Source organism: Idiotropiscis lumnitzeri, chromosome 18 (assembly GCF_059441095.1).
Source record: "Idiotropiscis lumnitzeri isolate Australia: NSW breed Sydney's pygmy pipehorse chromosome 18, RoL_Ilum_1.0, whole genome shotgun sequence".
Taxonomy (NCBI): domain Eukaryota; kingdom Metazoa; phylum Chordata; class Actinopteri; order Syngnathiformes; family Syngnathidae; genus Idiotropiscis; species Idiotropiscis lumnitzeri.
The window spans coordinates 13,243,650-13,261,853 of NC_142408.1; the positions used below are offsets into that span (position 1 = coordinate 13,243,650).

The following is an 18,204-nucleotide window of genomic DNA, read 5'->3' on the forward strand; positions in this document are numbered from 1 at the left end:
TTGCAAGTCATGCAGATCATATATTTACACATTTCAAATACCATTTGAACTTATTCTTTACGTGATATCTATATTCTAACACAATTCCAACCAAGACTCATTCAGGGTGGAAGACGTAGTGAAGTGGGGCTCATGAAACAATCTTAAGATAAAATTTTCCGGCTTGTTTTCTCAAAGAAGGATTCACTTATAGCAATAATCAGGCCATTTTCGAAGCTGGTTCTTCACTTTAGAGTCAAAGTCAGTGGGAGGAAGAGATTCTCTTTCGCTCATCATCAGAAGTCACCATTGGCTCATGTGAACATAATCTGTCACTCCTTGCAAGATCTCAACATGTGGGAAAAGGATGATCATGAGAAAGAAAGGTGACCCACACAGTACTCAATTGTTAGAAAATTGCACACTTCTGGACGCACACAGAGACCATTAAATATTGGATGAAAAACCGAGCTGTGGCCGAAGACTCGGCTTGACTCTGTGCGTGCGTGCGTGTGCGTGCGTGTGTGTGTTGCATGCGCAGGGTTATGGTTCAAGTCTCACTTGAGCAAGTGATTGTGATATGATGACGGTTGTGCGTGGTGTGCAACACAAAATATAGTGTGCATGTTGAATTTCTCTTCAATGCTTTAAAATCATTATAATACATTTATAAATAATAGTCACAGGAATATGGCATCTTGAAGATCAATTCGGACCTTCCTCCTGGCTGCGCCACCACATCCGGATAGTGACATTCTATTCATGTAGGGTGGTGCGCACATGCATGATAATCGTTAAAAAAAAAAAAAAAAAAACAGCAACAAAAATTCCCTGAATTCAAAGATGCAAATAAATGCCACAAATGAATAAGCAGAGCTCATCAAAATACACCAAGTCAACTGCCGGGCTATTACACACAGGTTAACACAAACACAAAGAGGCACTGAGGCATACTGCTCATGATTAAATCAAAAGGCACCGCTGGCGTTGGCACGAGACAGCAGATGGATCAGACCTTGTGTCGGGGGCCTAAAACTCATGATGGAAGAAGCGCTAGATGGGGTCAGGCTCAGAGCACAGCCCCAGGATGGAGGTGCAGAGGTGTTGAGTCAATTCTGTATGTTTGGAGTGACCTTTTTTCAACAAAATAGCATGAGTTCTACAAAATAGTAGCTTCATATCGAGAAACAAAATGTCATTTTACTTTTCAGCCTCGAAACTTCATTGAGCTTTAAGATGGAAGATTTTTAAATATTTTTTCATTTTCTTTTGCGTTTGCCAAAACACCGTTGTTCACATTGCAATGCATTCTGTGTAGTGATGGAACATGGTTGTGTGCTGTTGTTTTTAAAATCTATGAGCAACAAAGAGATTCTCTGTTCAGCCTTTATCAATTCAAGGCAAAGGGTGATCAGGTATTAGAATAAAGTGAGGGAGAAGACCGTGATTACTATGGAGCCCAAGGACATGACGAAGCAAGAGTTGACATTTTCGGTGGTGTTTTTGTGAATGCTGATTGCCGATGCCGACTAAGAAAGAGAGCGTCTCGGAAAAGACAAAGACAGTTTTCACCCAGTACAGCACAGTACATTTCCTCAATTGTATTCACGATTTCAGTCGCGTTGACATAAAAAAAAAATGGATTGGAGCCCAAGTAAAGTAAAATATATTTCTAAGAATATATTTTATTTAGTATTTATAGGTTGTTTAATAGTATTTGTGCAACTCAACATAGTGTAGTTTTTGGTTCATTTAAAATACACTAGACAATTACACGGTTGCGTCAAACATAAATGCATATTTCAATATGTAGATGGGTGCAGAACCACACGAGCGCACAGAGACAAGCATGAAAGTGATTTTTTTTTTTTTAAATATCGAATCGACTTGAAATCGGGAACTGAAAATCGTAAATGGAACCGGATCAGAGATTGACTGAATTGATACATCCCTAGTCGGTTAAAGTCTAAGATTAGGTGAGCTGAGGAAAAATCAGATCAACTAGCAATGGAATCTGGACCAGACTGGATGACTATAACCAGCAGAGCTGGGCATTTGACCCTTTTTTTCCACTCAGTCCCCCGCCCTCCGGCCGCTATCTCGGTACGGTTCCGGCCTCGACACTCCTGCTTTATTCATAAAAAATTGTCGGCCCCCTCACCTCTCTTCATTCGCAAATGGTTGGTAGTGATACTATTGATGGGTTATGAGGCAATTTTTGTCGTTTGCACATTTCTGGAGTAGGTTCATCACACGCACGAGGGCCGATTCATGGTCCGGACTAAAATCAACCTCCGGCCTTTGCTAATCTAACCCATTTTTTTAATGTGTCTCTCCCGACTGCCGCCCCAAAAAAGGGCCTCTGGCGTTCTAACCCGGACTGCCCAGCTCAAGGCTGTTTTTTTTTGTTTTTTGGTTGTTGTTTTTTTGTCCGAATCTTGCCCATTACGAGGAATGTCAAATGCCAGATCACTTATATTTTATAAGATTGTCTAGTGAGATTGTTTTATAAGATTATGTTTGAGATGTGGATTATTCCAGATAATGGGGCCCAAAACCAACCGACAATCTTCAATAATGATCATGCAAAATAATTACGAGCAAAAATCTTCGCGTGTGGCGGGTAAGCCGAGTTCAAGCTAGTTGAATCGCAAACTGCGACGTGATGCAATGTAGCCAATAAAAGAAGCTCAAATGTGGGTAAATAAAAAAAGAGTAATATCTTATCGCATAGCCGTCCATTCATTTTCTAAACTGGTAATCATTCCTCATTTGGGTCGTGGGAGAGCTGGAAGCAGTCCAAGCGGTCTTCGGGTGGTAAGTACGGAACCCCCAAGGTGATATGAAAAGAAAAAAAACAACTAAGCTTTGTGTTCCATTGCGAGGGGCGACCTTTTTTAATGTGTGTTTAGGTACTTCTGGGTAAATAAAAGCAACAAAGATGGAGTGTTCCTTTTTCTGCAGGTAATGTTCATTGAGGGACATTTTGGGACATCAAACGAGGGAAAGCGAGATAGGCGACCTACCCGAATTTTTTTTTTTTTGGTGTATAAATCTGGGTTACCAAAGCGGCAGGAAGTATTTTTAAAGGTATTTGAAGGCTCCCGTTTCTGGTCCTTCTTCAGAAGCACTCAGCAACTATCTGCGCATTAGGGCTGCCAAGTTTAGTCGATTATCTGTGATCCAAATTGTCGACAATTTATTAAAGTAGTCGACGTGTCGTTTATTTCTATATATATTTGCATTGCTTTTCTCTTGAAACGGCCTTGTCTCGTGCTTTACCCCGCTGGCTGTATGTCTGTCTGGGGTACACATGTGCAGTTGTGTGAATCCGGGTTATATGCAATGCCAACGAAAGCAACGTGGATGAAAAGTGTCATGGCTATCTGGTGTTAGCAACTGAGTCCTAAAGTTAATGCACATTTCACCCACAAATATTTAAGATGCAAATGACAGAAAATATGTGTGTGGGGATCTGAATTGAGATTATCTGAGCACCTCAGACATAATACGACCGGTTGATGAGGACCCCCTTCCAGGAATGCGAACATCACATCAAACAGTGACCACCAAAAATGTCGAAAATTTGTCTACAGATCAGCATTATGTCCCAAAAGGATAACCACAAAGACTGCCAACGTCTTTGTGTTGCCACAGAAGAATTAAATAATGAAAACCTCCTGTCTATGTTATTTTAAGTACAGTCAACGAAATATTGTGAAGGTGTTTGATGTCTGCGTGTGCTTGGTTTCTTTACCTTGCATTATCTCCATCGGTTCCTCAAGGGCGGCTTTCCTGCATGTTTTCCGTCTCTCCCTGCTGCACACACTCGATTCCGTCTTGATCTGTTTTATTGATTTATGTTGTTTACTTTAGTTTCAAGTTTTGCCTTGTGTTCTTGTGTATTCTGTGTCGTCATGCTTATTATGTCCACCTGTGTTCGTTTACGCAAGCCCCAGTGTTAACGAGTCAGCTCCCGCCATCCCTTTGTGTCTTGTCCAGGTTTTCCTCGTCTCATTGATTTGTTTGTATTCAGTTTCCTGCTTGCTTTCAGTTTTTGTCGGTTCGTTGTTCATTTTAGTTGTCCATGCCAAGTTTCCTCGTGTTTGTTTGTTACTTTTATCCTGGATGTTTTAAACTTAAGTCATTTTTATTTTCCTAGTTACTTGCCTTGTAGTTTTTGGAAATTAAACACTTTCTTGTTAGAGCCACCCCATGCCTTGCTTTGCTGCATTTGGGTCCTCCGCCTCAACTACTATGCCAAGACCTGACAGATTCAAATGATCAGGATCATCATCCAAATTTGACAGATCTTCCTGATTATCTGATCACCACACCTCACAAGCTGCCAAATGACCATGTTTTGTTTTTTTTCCCTTTTGAATTTTTTCAATTTCTGCCCGCTTTTTCCTTAACCATACGGGCCACTGACTGCAATTTGGTGCTAACTCTGACAAACAGTGCGTTCAAAATATACAGAAATTAACAGAAAAAATTGTGCTCCAGTCCCACGTTTGTCTGACTCGAAAATTACCATCTCCTTGTGCAAACATCATTCTCATTCTTTGCTATAGGTATTTTTTAAAACATTTTTTAAAGCTTTATTAAACCTTGCGACCTGTATACCCCTGTAGCTAATTTTCTTTGTGACGTTCCAACTGTAACAATATGCTGTTATCAGTTGTGCCAATAGGGGGCAATATTGTGCTGTCATCGGATGTTGAAGCCGCATGTTATAAAAAAGGCAGACCGAGTTGGGTCGGAGCAAATAAGCTGGACGTGTTTTTTATTATAAAACCACACTTTAACTCCTACTCCAATTCACATGTGGATTAAAGAATAAAGGTGCAGATAAGAATTGGTTAGTGTACTTTGTGTATTTGAAAAAAGTTAATGAAATTTTTTTTTTTTTTTTTAAAGTTATCCACTAAGCCTTAAAAGTCTAACTCAAAACTCTCCAAGTGTAGCATCGTTTGAATTAATGGCTGATTTAAAGAGGTTTTCTGTTATTTTTGGTTATATGGGAATTAATCTAAAAACCAATGTGGTTCCCCTAAACTCAATTTAATATTGAATTGATGGAATTTGTTATATAAAAAAAACATGTAATGAAAAAAAAAACTTTCAGCGTGGCATCAATATTTGAAAATAAAATGTGGCCTTTTAAATATCAGATCGCTTTCAAGTAAAGTAGCTGCAGTGGCATCCGTGGCACAAAAACTGTATTTCATAGACCCCTTATGATTGTCAATTCTCAGAATTTGTAACCAGCTTGATAATTAGTGCATGCTCAAGTTTAGTGTGCTGTTGTTACAGAGTCCACAAGATTTGATACCATGTTTAGTCCAGTCCAAATCTGCCAAATCTATTGTGAGCCAATGCCGCCTCAGTTTACACGGCTGTCGCCACCTAATTTGTTCTCATCCGCTGACTTTCAATCACAAATCTAGCACGGCTGTCGTTAGATTTGTGAATGGATGGGAGAGTCTGTATCGGCTAAATGCGCATACAACAACCTTCTGCCACATTAGTTTTGGTGAGCAGACATTAGTTCTGTACTTTTTTGGTGTTTACGTCCGACAGTAACTGTTTGGTGTCTATTAAAGACACACTTCAATACAACAAATATCATACATGGAACCAGTCATGATTTTTTTTCTCTCCATGTGCCACAATATCTTGACATGTTGAGGTTTGCTGAGTGTAATGGGGACATTTTCCCACAGAAATTTGCAAATAGGTGAATTTGCTAATGCTGAACCCCAAATAAGCATGGGTCCACTATACACAAGAGAGTGTTGATTGAATTTCCCCTTAAAGAGATCATGCCACCAGGATGGCCTCATTTTCACTAACAAGATCAGTTTATATATACTTTTGGATCAGGAAACTGAAATTTGTTTTTTTCTTTTCATCCATTCATTTTGTGACAATTTGAAAAACATACTTTTAATGAGGAGTATGGCCACGCCCCCCTATGTCTCCTTGGCAGTCATGCAGGTACCGATTACAAACTCGCCATTAAAAATCATTGTACTTACATTGTTTATAACGTCCAAAAACAGTGATCAATTGGCACCAAAATTCATGTGGACATCCCTACCTAGCTTTGACCAATTCAACATAACAAAAGCATTCAAATCTCCGTCGCTGATTTATATGACAATGAGGAAATGTGGAAGTGAGAAGTTGCACCGGTAAAGCTCCATATACTCGCACATTGCTTTTTGCTGTCCACGGTGAGGACATGCGGGGCATAAAGCACCATTCATCCATCATCCATACCACTTTTCCTCAGTAGGGTCGCGGGGGTGCTGGAGCCTATCCCAGCTATCGTCGGGCCGGCGGGGGACACTCTGAACTGGTTGCCAGCCAATCGCAGGGCACACAAAGACAAACGACCATCCGCGCTCACACTCATACCTCGGGGCAATTTAGAGTGTTCAATCAACCTGCCATGCATGTTTTTGGAACGTGGGAGGAAACCGGAGTTTCCGGAGGAAACTCACGGAGGCACGGGGAGAACATACAAACTCCACACACGAAGGGCGGAGCTGGGATCGAACCCACGACCTCTGCATTGTGAGGCCATCGTGCTAACCAATCGGGCCACCGTGCCACCCACTGCAGAAACGTAAAATAAAAACCTTACATAAGCATTTTTGGTAATAGAACTTTGCAAAGACTGAGATGTGACAATGTTGCAAAACCTTCAAGTGAAAAACTCACATCAATATTTTTGGTAATATTATTTTTTTGGAACTAAAATACATGTCAAAAGACTTAACTTTCCCGTCTTTGAGTGCCATGTCTGCCTGTCTTTTTCTGCTTTTCGGGAGGCTCTGAGTCCGTGTAGATTTTGAACTGTGCGGCTAATACAACGATGCAGCTTTTCTGTTGATTTTTCTTTCACTGGTAGGGGCGCTCTATAGTTCAGAGAATACGCGAAATAAATCTTGATTTTTTTTTTTTCTCTTGGGTCTGTTCTGTTTTAATTAGCAAAGTTGTTGCTGTGTTAAAAGGCACTGTTTTTAATAATCTTTTTATGTACCTTTATGTGCATTCACAATACAAAATCATTCTGTACAACTAATTTTTTTCAACATAGAAAGCTGCAGCTTATAGCCTGGAGCGGCTTGTATAGATTTTTTTTTTTTTCACAATTCTCCTAAGGCTCTTACAGCATTTACTGGAAATATCTCCAATAACAAAATATTTGTTAATAAACTGTCTTTCCCCCACACCCAGCATAGTAAATAAAAGGGTATGTCTTGGAGAAAAACTGAAACACAAATTCGTTCCTGCTGCTTTAGTGCACCTTGCTCGTGAGCAGCTTGTGCCCTAGTGGCAGGTATCAGGATGGTCTCAGCATATTATATTTCAGTTTGAAAAAGTCATTTCCAAAACTGGAAAAAGCCTAAATGCCACCTCCCCATAACAGGACTTCAAGCAGATTTGAACTCATTGGGAAACACTGATATATGCGCAATCGTATGTAGATCATCTCTATAGAAAATCCCTTAAATCCTTAAAACCAGACGACACATCTTCCTTTTCAGCAAGTGACACATTTCCACCACAGGATGAAAGAAAGCATCGGTTTTTGTTTTTCGCTGAGTAATCCAAATATATTATCTGAATAGAAAGCACTGGTTTATTAAAATACATCTTGGGTTAGTATAATATATTTACATTTGAGCAATGGGGACTTCAACATTGTGCCGATGGGACTCGTTCAAATTGTTGATTTTTTTTCTGCCAAATAACTTGTTTCCCTTTTCAGAGAGACAAAGATATACTGAAATCTAGATCAAAACAACTTCGTGTGATTTTCATTGTTGGTCTGTAATTTTCTGCTCCTGTAACAGCATTTTACCTTGCTGCAGGGATGTTCCCATTCTGCCACGAGAACACAAGTGTGGTCCGACACTGATGCTCGGTAATCTCATGGGTCTGGTTGAGGTGAGGTCATGGTATTGTGCAACTCACACTTTACAGGAGGGAACTTCATATGGCCTTTGTTAAAAGTCATTGTATTGTAGGAGGAAATAAAAGCCCGGAAATGACTCATGTTTACCGTTTGGTGGTTTATCTATGTGTTGCTGCCCTCTAGCGGTCGAAATAAGAAGTATTTTTTTATGAATCACAAAATGATAACCTCCTTTTTGCACTTAACGAGTTATTCCACTTTTTTAAAAAAAATCAAAGGCAATGAGAAGATAGCTCAAATGATCCAACAAAGGTCTGCTGGGGGTGAACTAAACCAGATATAGACCTCACAAATGCTCTTCTGGAAGAATTAACAGATACTCCTCCTCCTTCCAGAATTATTTTTTGCACTAAATCACCATTTCAAATTATCTGTATTATTTTCTTTAAGCTATTGACATCGGTTTATTAGCATCAAGTAGTCACAATTGATTGCAGGAAGGAATACAATCTCTCGTGTTCTCTGTTGCTTTCTGTTTTACAATTTGTTGTCACATAATTTTGCTTATTTGTTGGTTGTCCTCTTGATTTAAGCTGTCATAATGCATTAAATAAGTACTGTATTCAAATAAAAAAATATTTGTTTAGTGAAAGCAATGTTTGTGTAATTGTCATTGTGATATTTAACTAGGCTGCAATATTTGCTGCCCCTCTGTGAAAGTTGACTGAATTTTAAAATCCCATAAAGTCTCCCAAAAATAATTTTAGCAAAATAAGCCAATTTTTTATTCATAATAATATCCTTAAAGTGTGTCTGTAGAACAATGTCTATTGTGTTCTTGGTCATTTTCCCCATTTCTATTGTGTGAAACAGCAAGTTGCCAAGGAAACAGCGAGCAGACCTAACTGACATCTGCCATTTTTTAAATTGGGCAGAATTGTATGCATTCTCCCGTGTCTGTAACCAAATTCTTGGTGGCATTGTCATTTTGCGGCAGCACTGTTGCGATTGAGAAACCGTATTTGTGTTGGACCTTTCTAGATGATACAGTATTTGCCTGCTCTTTTGGCCCGGAAAATGTAAAAACCGTTGACTTGAAGTGTAATACTAATTTGATTGCAACGAATGGGCAGGTGACTGTAAAATTGTGTGATGCAATTTGCTTGAGGGCAATCAAGCAGATAGCAGACTGTGTCTAAATATTAGTACGTAATAAATACGCAGCCTAAATGGGGAGTCGACAATAAGATGCAACCAACTGCTTCAACATTGCAAGTACATTTTGACACTAACTGGAAACTGTGTAATAAGATATGTTATAAATTCTTGTGGAGATTTCCGAACAACAGAATGCATGTACAGTATAGCGATAAGTGATGTTTTTATTTGAGCTTTGTTGATATATTCACCACTCTAATTTTAGAAGTAGTACATTAAAATGACATTACCGCAAACCAGTATGACGCATTAGCTGTAAACCCTGTTTCCATAGTACAGAGTGAAGGCAAGAGTATTAGGAATCATACTAACCAAGGAATCAATCCTGAAGGGGCTCAATGTTAATAATCATACTATGTTATCAGGATATCATTGACACCTTTTTAAAATGATGGCCCAAGTCATATTCTGACAAAAATATGCCTTAAACATCTCCGGATGATGCCAGCCACCTCTGCTAAAATCGGCTACAGCCTGAGTTAAACACATTACGCGATTCTTTTCATGAAATAAAAATATTAATATATACGGTGTTATGAACTTTTTGAGTAAGGTAAAAACATTTTTTTAAGTATTCTGAAAAATATACTTGGGCCATTGTTCTAGGGAAGTTACAATTTGTCTATGTTGGAAATGGCTTTACGAATCTTTATCTGGTGAAGGCATGACTGGTTAGAGCACATTCTGTGGTATCCATATCTACCCAACTGAGCCTTTATGGCTATCTCTGTCCTTCCTGTTCACCAATGGCAGCGGTGAGGACTTGAAAAGCTCATTCTGGTCAAAAATCAATTTCAACCCAGACAAACAGACAAGCAACCACTCGCGCTCACAGTCGCATCTAGCGGCAATTGAACACTCAAAATTCAGGTGTGCAATCAACCTACCATGCACGTTTCGGGAATGTGGGAGGAAACCGGAGTACCCGGAGAATATATATATATATATATATATATATATATATATATATATAAAATTCATATTGCTCCTTCATAACAATATGCTGTGGCTCTCCAATGGCATAAATCATAATTATAGTTGGCCCACGAGGCTATACCAAATGACTACTATGCCATTTTACATTCTACATGATAATAGTACCATTTCAAAACAATAATAGTAACATTAAAAATTATAATAGTAATTTTATCAACTAAACATTGTATTGCATTAATAAAACGACTTATAATAAAGATTTTCAATAAAAAAAAAATCAGCATTTATATTGTTTTTAAAAAATTAAATGCTGGCTCGCGGCTTTGTTCATGTTTTACTTTCCGGCCCACTGTGCATTTGTGTTTGACACCCCAGGTGTAAATATTAGGTTCCTTGGAGACACTAAATTGCCAATTGGTGTGAATGTGTTTCAGTATTATTGGCTGGCCATGATAGTCTCCAGCTCCTGTGACTCTGAGTCACACTCATTGTCTATTTATCAGGTGTACAGAAACTCCTTAAGTGCTGAGGTAGTGCAATTGTAGCTGAATCTTCCATCTCCTTAAAAGTTATATTTCTTTTGCAGTTTTTACTTCTCCAACATTGTCTCAATCAGAGATCAATTTAATGCAATGCTGACCTCCAGTGGAGATTTCACAAAAAGTGCCTGTGATGATTTTATGTACAGCAGTCTGAAAAGATGTATTTTATGGGGAGTAGGTGGGGGTCAGTTACCCACAATAAAATGATGCACGCTGTTTGATTACTATAAGCAGGCAACAAATCTTTCTTCATTTTTTTTTTTTACATTTATTTCCCAACGCATTTCATATTCATTGCTGCAGATGCTCCCAAAAATGAGTAAACAGTGTTTACTGCATAGTTTTACTCCTACTGCTGCCTTCTATCATTAAATGCTGAGAGAAGTATTCTGTAAATAAGAGAATTGCAGCCTTCAATTTCCTTGTTCCAAAGCATTTAAAAATTTTAAGAGATTAAAAATGTACAGTGACAATTGTGAATTGATGGATGACTGATGATGTTTGTGTGATGTGATTATAAACGAGGTCACTCCTGATATTTGACTAGAAATTGAACTTCTCTTTTTCAAATACAGTTAAGTGTACATTTCGTGTACCCTGAAAAAAAAGTTTGACTTTGAAATTGCTTATAATATTCGATTAATTTTGAGGAGTTCGATTAGCGAACCACATTTTAATCATATTCAACGATCTGTATATATCTTGACTTTCATGTTCTTGCTATTCAATGGAAAATATCGTGAACAAACATTTGACGGGTATTGTACTTAGTTGTTATGTGTGCTTGATGCATAAAACTGTATCATCTGCAAATATATTGTATCATGGTTTGGTTGTTTGCAATGTAAAATAGCCAATGTCACATATTTGCTAACAAGTTTCTCTGCTATTCCCATCCACAATGCAGTGTATATAATGTGATGGCAAAAACCATAAATGGGCACTTACCCTATTCTGCCATTCTGTCCCACGTCCTCCGTCCGCAACCTGGATACCCCTCTGTTCTTACACTTTCGTCCTTTTTTTTTTGTAATCATCCTCCGTCTTCGTCTTGTTAAAGCCATTCCGTTCAAAATTTGCTACAAAACACCTGAGTAAAAGCCACAATGGCTATACTAAGCCGTAGAAATGAATTTGTACTTAACCATAGCTGCTATGTTGTGATGCTCATGAGACAGTGTAGGACATTTGCACTTATATTATTAAAAGCAACAAAAGAAGCTTACGTTTTGTTACATTCATTCAACAACGAGGTGTATGGAAGTCATTTGTCATGATGGTGTCACGTCAAAACTGAAATTATGACTCAACAGCAAGCTGAAGAGCATACTCACAAATAATAAAACAATAAAATAAAGATTGAAGAATTATAATTGACACAAAACATGCATTTTAAATGCTATTTGCACTCCTTAGTGCTGCAAAGCATGCTGGGAGTGCATTGTACCTTCCTTGACTCTTGTTGTCACGTGAGGCAAATTCACTGATGGGCTCGGACGGACGTCACACTGTCGAGATGGCTGTATTTATTGAACTTTATCCCTTTGCTCAAATGAAATGCTTATGTTGGCTCTCAATTGCTTCTTCACACAGCCCATCTCCAGCTTGCTCGCCCGCTGGAGTTTGGCAATGCGAGCGAGAGTGAGAAAGACAGTACATTACAAGAATTCATTCTGCTCCGACTGCACATATTTTAATTTTATAACCCACTTCTGGCCTTCTTTAATCCGTCTTTTTTACAAAACTTCCATCCTGCGTCCTCTGCCCCAAAAATGGGTCCCGGATGCATGGACCGTTCTGTCCCAGGGACGAAATGCCCATTTCTGGCAAAAACATTGAATACAACTCCAAATCAAGGAAGTCACTGAAACTCAAACAGTTATGACCTTGGAAAAAATAAAAAGTATAAATAACACAGGGTGCAAATTTTTCAAAGTTTTATTTCATCTTTGACATCCTTGGCATCAACATGTTTTATTTCATCTTTGACATCCTTGCCATCAAGTTTTATGTAATCTTTGACATCCTTGGGATCAACATGTTTTTCATCGCTACAAATGCAGTGCACAGTCCAGTACTGACAAAGAATTTGCAATTTACAAGACTTGTAACTGCGAGACAGCTAGAGCTCAATGTGTGTGTGTTATCTTCCGACAGGCACCTTCTCCACTTCAAAGCTGACCTGGGGCACATTGGATGTATTTTTGGTTGAGTCTGGATCTTTCAGGATCATGGTGAAGGAGAATCAAGCTCTGTGAACCGTTGCTGAGCTTTTTGAGATCGCCTGATTCTCTCCTCAAAAAACCCTTGTTGATGCTCGTTCCTCTGATCCAACTTGACTAACCACTGCCCCTTCAGCCTGAAGAAAGCGGAAGAGAGGCTCTTTTAACACGCAGACTCCACAATCCTTGCCAGTAGGACGCAATCAATATGGCCGTCCATTGGTTAACACTAAACCTGCAAATGGAAATGGCCAGCTTGCAGTGGCACCACATGAAATAACCTTGCCGTTTATGTGTGTGATACTGTTCCACTCTGCCAGCTCACTTTTCTACAGACATTGATTTGGCTCTGTGGCAAACCTCACTGCTGGCTGAAAAACAAAAAAATGTGGTGATGATGGGTTGGAGCGAGGGAAGCTGCTGAAAACAGAATCTGCATATTTGATTCCCTGCATCATTTCTAGAGTTTTTTTGTTTCTTTGCTTTATTTAATAATAATAATAATAATAATGCCAGGATGGCCGAGTGGTCTAAGGCGCCGCATTCAGGACCCAGTCTCCCCAGGAGGCCTGGGTTCGAATCTCGAATTTCCCCATTGTGGGACTAATAAAGGGAATATTATTATTATTATTATTATTTGTGTGCATGAGTTTATATCAATTCTGAAGTATCCATGAGCATGAAGTTGCTCTTTGCGATTTCATGAGTTGTTTACTTGTCAACCATGACAGCGTGACTTATCGCAATTGCTATCATTTGTCCAATGTAAGTGCTTTGCCTTGAGCACTTTGAGGGTAACACAGCACTCTAAATATACAGTAGCCTTGTTCTAATTCAACAGAAAGCAAATTTCAGTCGGAGCTGCCAGATCCAGGCTTCTAAATCAGATTGATAGACCAATGATTTGGAATTTTTATTGCATAATACTGGAATTCAGACTGATCCAACAGTTACTGTTGCGCTTGTCTGCATTATACATTTTCCCAAAATTATATTGTGCTTTTCTAAAAAAACTAAAACAAAAAAAACAGCTATATACTATCAATAATAATAATAATAATAATAATAATAATAATAATGCATCAGATATATATGCCGCCTCTCTGGACACTGGACTTTAACAGTGCATTGTCCAAGAGTGTAAGACATTTAAGATAATATTTGGGGGGAAAAAAGAATGGAAAAAAGAACACCCACACATGCGCAATATAGGTAATATAGGTTTTTGTAAAAATAAATTACCAAATTGAGATATCAGGTTTTGGCCCGACGCCAACGATATACGTATGTTACACATGTATACTGTAACTAAGTTGTGTAAAGAATCAACGGTCAATATTTTTACACAGATTTAATGGAGAATTTTGTCATGCTTAGTTCATTATTTGGTGCTATCTCACTGAGCAATGACGTTTGAACGTTTTTCTTTTTTTTTTGTTTTTTATCAGAGTTCTTAACGGTTGCCAAAAATTGCAAAGACAGCTGCAAGCAGTTCGGAAACAGTTTTACTTGTCTGCATCAAATTTTGAACATTATCAAAATGTCTGCGACAAGAGAAAGTATTTGCGAACTTCATTGCAATCCAATGCAACCTTTAACGAACATTCGCTACGTGCACAAACGCTCACAAGCAGTCGCCGCTCCATGAGATACGGGCTTAAGGAGAAGAATTGCGGCACGCATCTACCCTGACACAGTACCTCTTGGTTGGGGGCTTAGATTAATCGACAGGCATCTACTGCAACTTGATCTAAGGTTACTGCTGTCAGGCATAATTAGTTTGCAAAAATAAAAAAAGCACAAGTCAATACGGTACTGGTATCTCGAGCCACGTTGTTGTGACTGTTATGTCAGTGAGAATCTGTCATCGCGCACCATCACATCTCACTTAATCTTTATCATTCTACTCATCTGTCCTCGGATATTCGCACTGATCTGGGGGATTCGAATGTATCGCCCGGCGCCCCTAATCAACATTCCCAGGCTACTATGTGCTGACAGACAGACAAGCTGTAAACATCACTAAGACAATTTCTAAAACCAATAGAGCTGCGACGCTCGAATGACGGTTTATTTTTTATGATCATGTCAAGGTTTATGAAAGAAAACATAACATTTCCAAAAGAAATATTGAAAAACTGTTGAAAGGTATTTATGAATATGCTCATCAGCTGCTTCTTCACATAACAGCACAATGTAAAGAATGACACTAAATATAGCAATTATTAAAGTTGCATACTAAATTTGGGATTAATAGTATTTCTGTTCTGTTATACAAGCAAATAAGTTTGCATTCCATCATTGAAAACTGCAAGCACAATAGTACTCATATTTTATTCACACATTAACTTTTCAGACGATGTCATTCAAATCAGATCATTATCATATTGAAAAATGTTTTTTGGGGCATACATTACTTGCGTCAGATTGGATTATAAAATGTGCCAAACATAATGTCTGTTGAGTGTATGCTAAAGTCTTGAGATTTCATCAGATGTGGCTCTCCTACCTTATCCCAGTGGTGTTGTGAAATGGAGCTAAATAATCAAGCCAAGCCAACAAACAAATTAGAAAAACCAGATTGCCAGATTGACACCACAGCAATATTCAACCACCACAATAGAGATATTTTTAAACCAATACTTCCGAGTGCAATGTGGTATTTTACTTACTTTGTCAATTTTCGACAACCCAAACTTGCTTAAAGCTCTTCAATTGGATCTTATTAGATCTTCCTAATGACCCATCGAGAATAAATTTATGCTGATCCAAAAATGAACCGATTATAGATGAATACGAGACGGCGTTGACCTTGTCAGAGCGCTGCTCTTCCTGCGGCTCTCCTCCTCGACCATCTGCTGAATGTGCTGGTTGATCCTCCGCTCCCAGAAGAACTTCAGCTTCTGTTTGTCGTGGATCCGAGCCACGTTCATCACTTGGCAGCAACATGGAAATGCATGAAGATATTACTTTACATCTGTTCGTCATCGCACTACTTGTTTTAGTGCATTTGAAATGTTGCATTGAGAGCCCTTTAAATCCAGAGTCGATTGGTTAAATTACTTACTCATGCTTTCCAAGGAGTTGAGACTCTCCCTATCTCAGTTCTCCCTATTCTTCGTTATTCATCTTCTTCTCTCATCTTTTTCTGTTCTATTTTTCTGACTCTTATCTGCGACTCTATGCCTCTCTATTCTTGTCTTTTTATCTGCTCTTTTAACTCCTCCCCTCCTCTTCACTTTTCTCGTTCATTGTCTCTCACTTGTCATTGGCTACCAGGCCTGCAAATGTTCTACTGAACGTTTGCTCATTCATAGAGTTGAACGCAACAACTTTTTTTTCCAGACTGAGTAATATTGTATTACTGTCATTAATGTCAGTGAAAGCTTGGTGGTGATAAACAATTTAGTAGCTTCTGAAATTTGCCCTGCGAGGAGCGTTATTTTGTTGTAAATATAAATGGAAGAATTGCAGTGTTTTGCATCATCTTGCAAATAAATAAAAAAAATATAATATGTTTCAGAGGTTTTAATTTTGTCTGTTCACATATTTATTTCATTATTGAGTCCAACTCTGCGGCATGGTGTATGACTGGTTTAGCACGATGTCCTCAAAGTTCAGCGTTGCATGGTTTGATTCTGGCTCTGGCCATTCTTGAGTGGAGTTTGCATGTTCTCCCGGTGCCTGTGTGGGTTTCCTCTGGGTACTCGGGTTTCCTCCCACATTCCCAAAACATGCATGGTAGGTCAGTTGAACGCTCTAAATTGTCCCTTGGTGTGAGTGTGAACGCAGATGGTTGTATTTGTGTGCCTTGTGATTGGCTGGCAACCAGTTCAGGGAGTACCCCGCCTACTGCCCGAAGACAGCTGGGATAGGCTCCAGCACCCCCCGCGACCCTTGTGAGGAGAAGCGGATCAGATAATGGATAGATGGATGGATGGATGAGACCAACTGTCTACCCTGGGCCAGCCCTTTGACATAATCTGAGCAGTTTAGGCCAAATTTCTGCCACCAAAATATCACTCAGGACACTTCTGGTGCCCCACTTGACATACGCTGTTATGATCAACAACTCTGTGCAGTAAAAAAAAATTGAGGGTTACTTTAAGTCATGGTCACAAGAGTGACTGATTATCACATACATGCATTCGCACATACATATCAATATACGTACATTGTACGCATAATGTACTTAGCTAAAGAAACTGAGTTACAATTCCTTTCATACTTATTTTAAATAATTTTTCATGAATTTAATTTGCCTTTTTTAAAATGTCTGTAGCAATGCTTAGTTTAAACTTCCTATTCAGTGGCTGATTTAGTTTGTTTTAATGACAACTTTAACAGGTGTGTGTACGTGTTTTCAAAAGTTTTTGTGGTTGTTGCAGACAAAATCCCTCTGCAGACTTGTCAGACGGAAGGCATTACAAAACTTTAATATGATGTCACACACTGCACTGACTCGTAGTCACATCCTTCCGAGCAGCTGATCAGCACCACAGCGCAAACTTCACGGCCGGGATTAAACCAGCTGACAGGACTGGGATGCGTGTGGAAGGCATGGACAATTCCTCAGTGACCACCGGATTATATTGTCAAATTCTATGATGCGACAATAAAACACACACAATGAAGAACACCAAGAACTTCAAATGTTAACTCACAAACAATCCTGTGAAAATATAAGATGCACAGGTGCACACGCAGTGGCTTACCAAAATATTCTGCCCATTAAATGTTATGACTTATTGTGACAGTTCAGACTTTATGGATAAAGGTATAACATTTTCATATCTTGTGCATACTATTTGGGACACAATCATGAAGTGGAATGGAATTCATACGGTATTTTAACCTTTTTTCTTAATTTAAAAACTAAAAATTGGGGCGTGCTACATTATTACCTCCCCCCTTACCACTTCGGACAGATTCCCCCACCCAGTTCCAGTTCACCCAGAGTGATCATGGGCCTCTTAGTTGCATCTTGGATCAGCACTCTTCTTGGGCTCAAAGTTTAGAGAGGTAGATTGGTAGATTTTTGGTGAACAGATACTCCATCCATTTAATCGTGAATGTAATGAATCGAATCACTTCATGAACGGGTTAATTCCATTCTCAATTTGGTTGAACTGGCCTAGCACTTCATCCATCCCGAGAGCAACACCAACATGTCAAGCTCAATTGTGGTAAATTTGAATCTATGGCTTTTTATTTATGAACCAATAAATTGTCCATCCATCCATTATCTGATTCCGTAAACTCACGCGGGTCGCGGACATGCTGGAGCCTATCCTAGACGTCTTTGGAGAATCACTCTGGACTGGTTGCCGGCCAATCGCAGGGCACACAAAGACGAACAACTATTAGCGCTCATAAT

General features: G+C 39.0%; 1 long non-coding RNA gene across 1 annotated transcript; it reads right to left on the minus strand.

Moving 5' to 3' along the window:
• Nucleotides 1-12,527: 12,527 nt before the first annotated feature.
• On the minus strand, nucleotides 12,528-16,004 carry LOC148319581 (uncharacterized). The gene is made up of 3 exons (XR_015839826.1): nucleotides 15,895-16,004; nucleotides 15,639-15,762; nucleotides 12,528-12,964 (listed from the first exon to the last, which is right to left on the minus strand). It is a non-coding gene; the product is annotated as an uncharacterized LOC148319581 (long non-coding RNA).
• Between the last annotated feature and the right edge of the window lie 2,200 nt (nucleotides 16,005-18,204).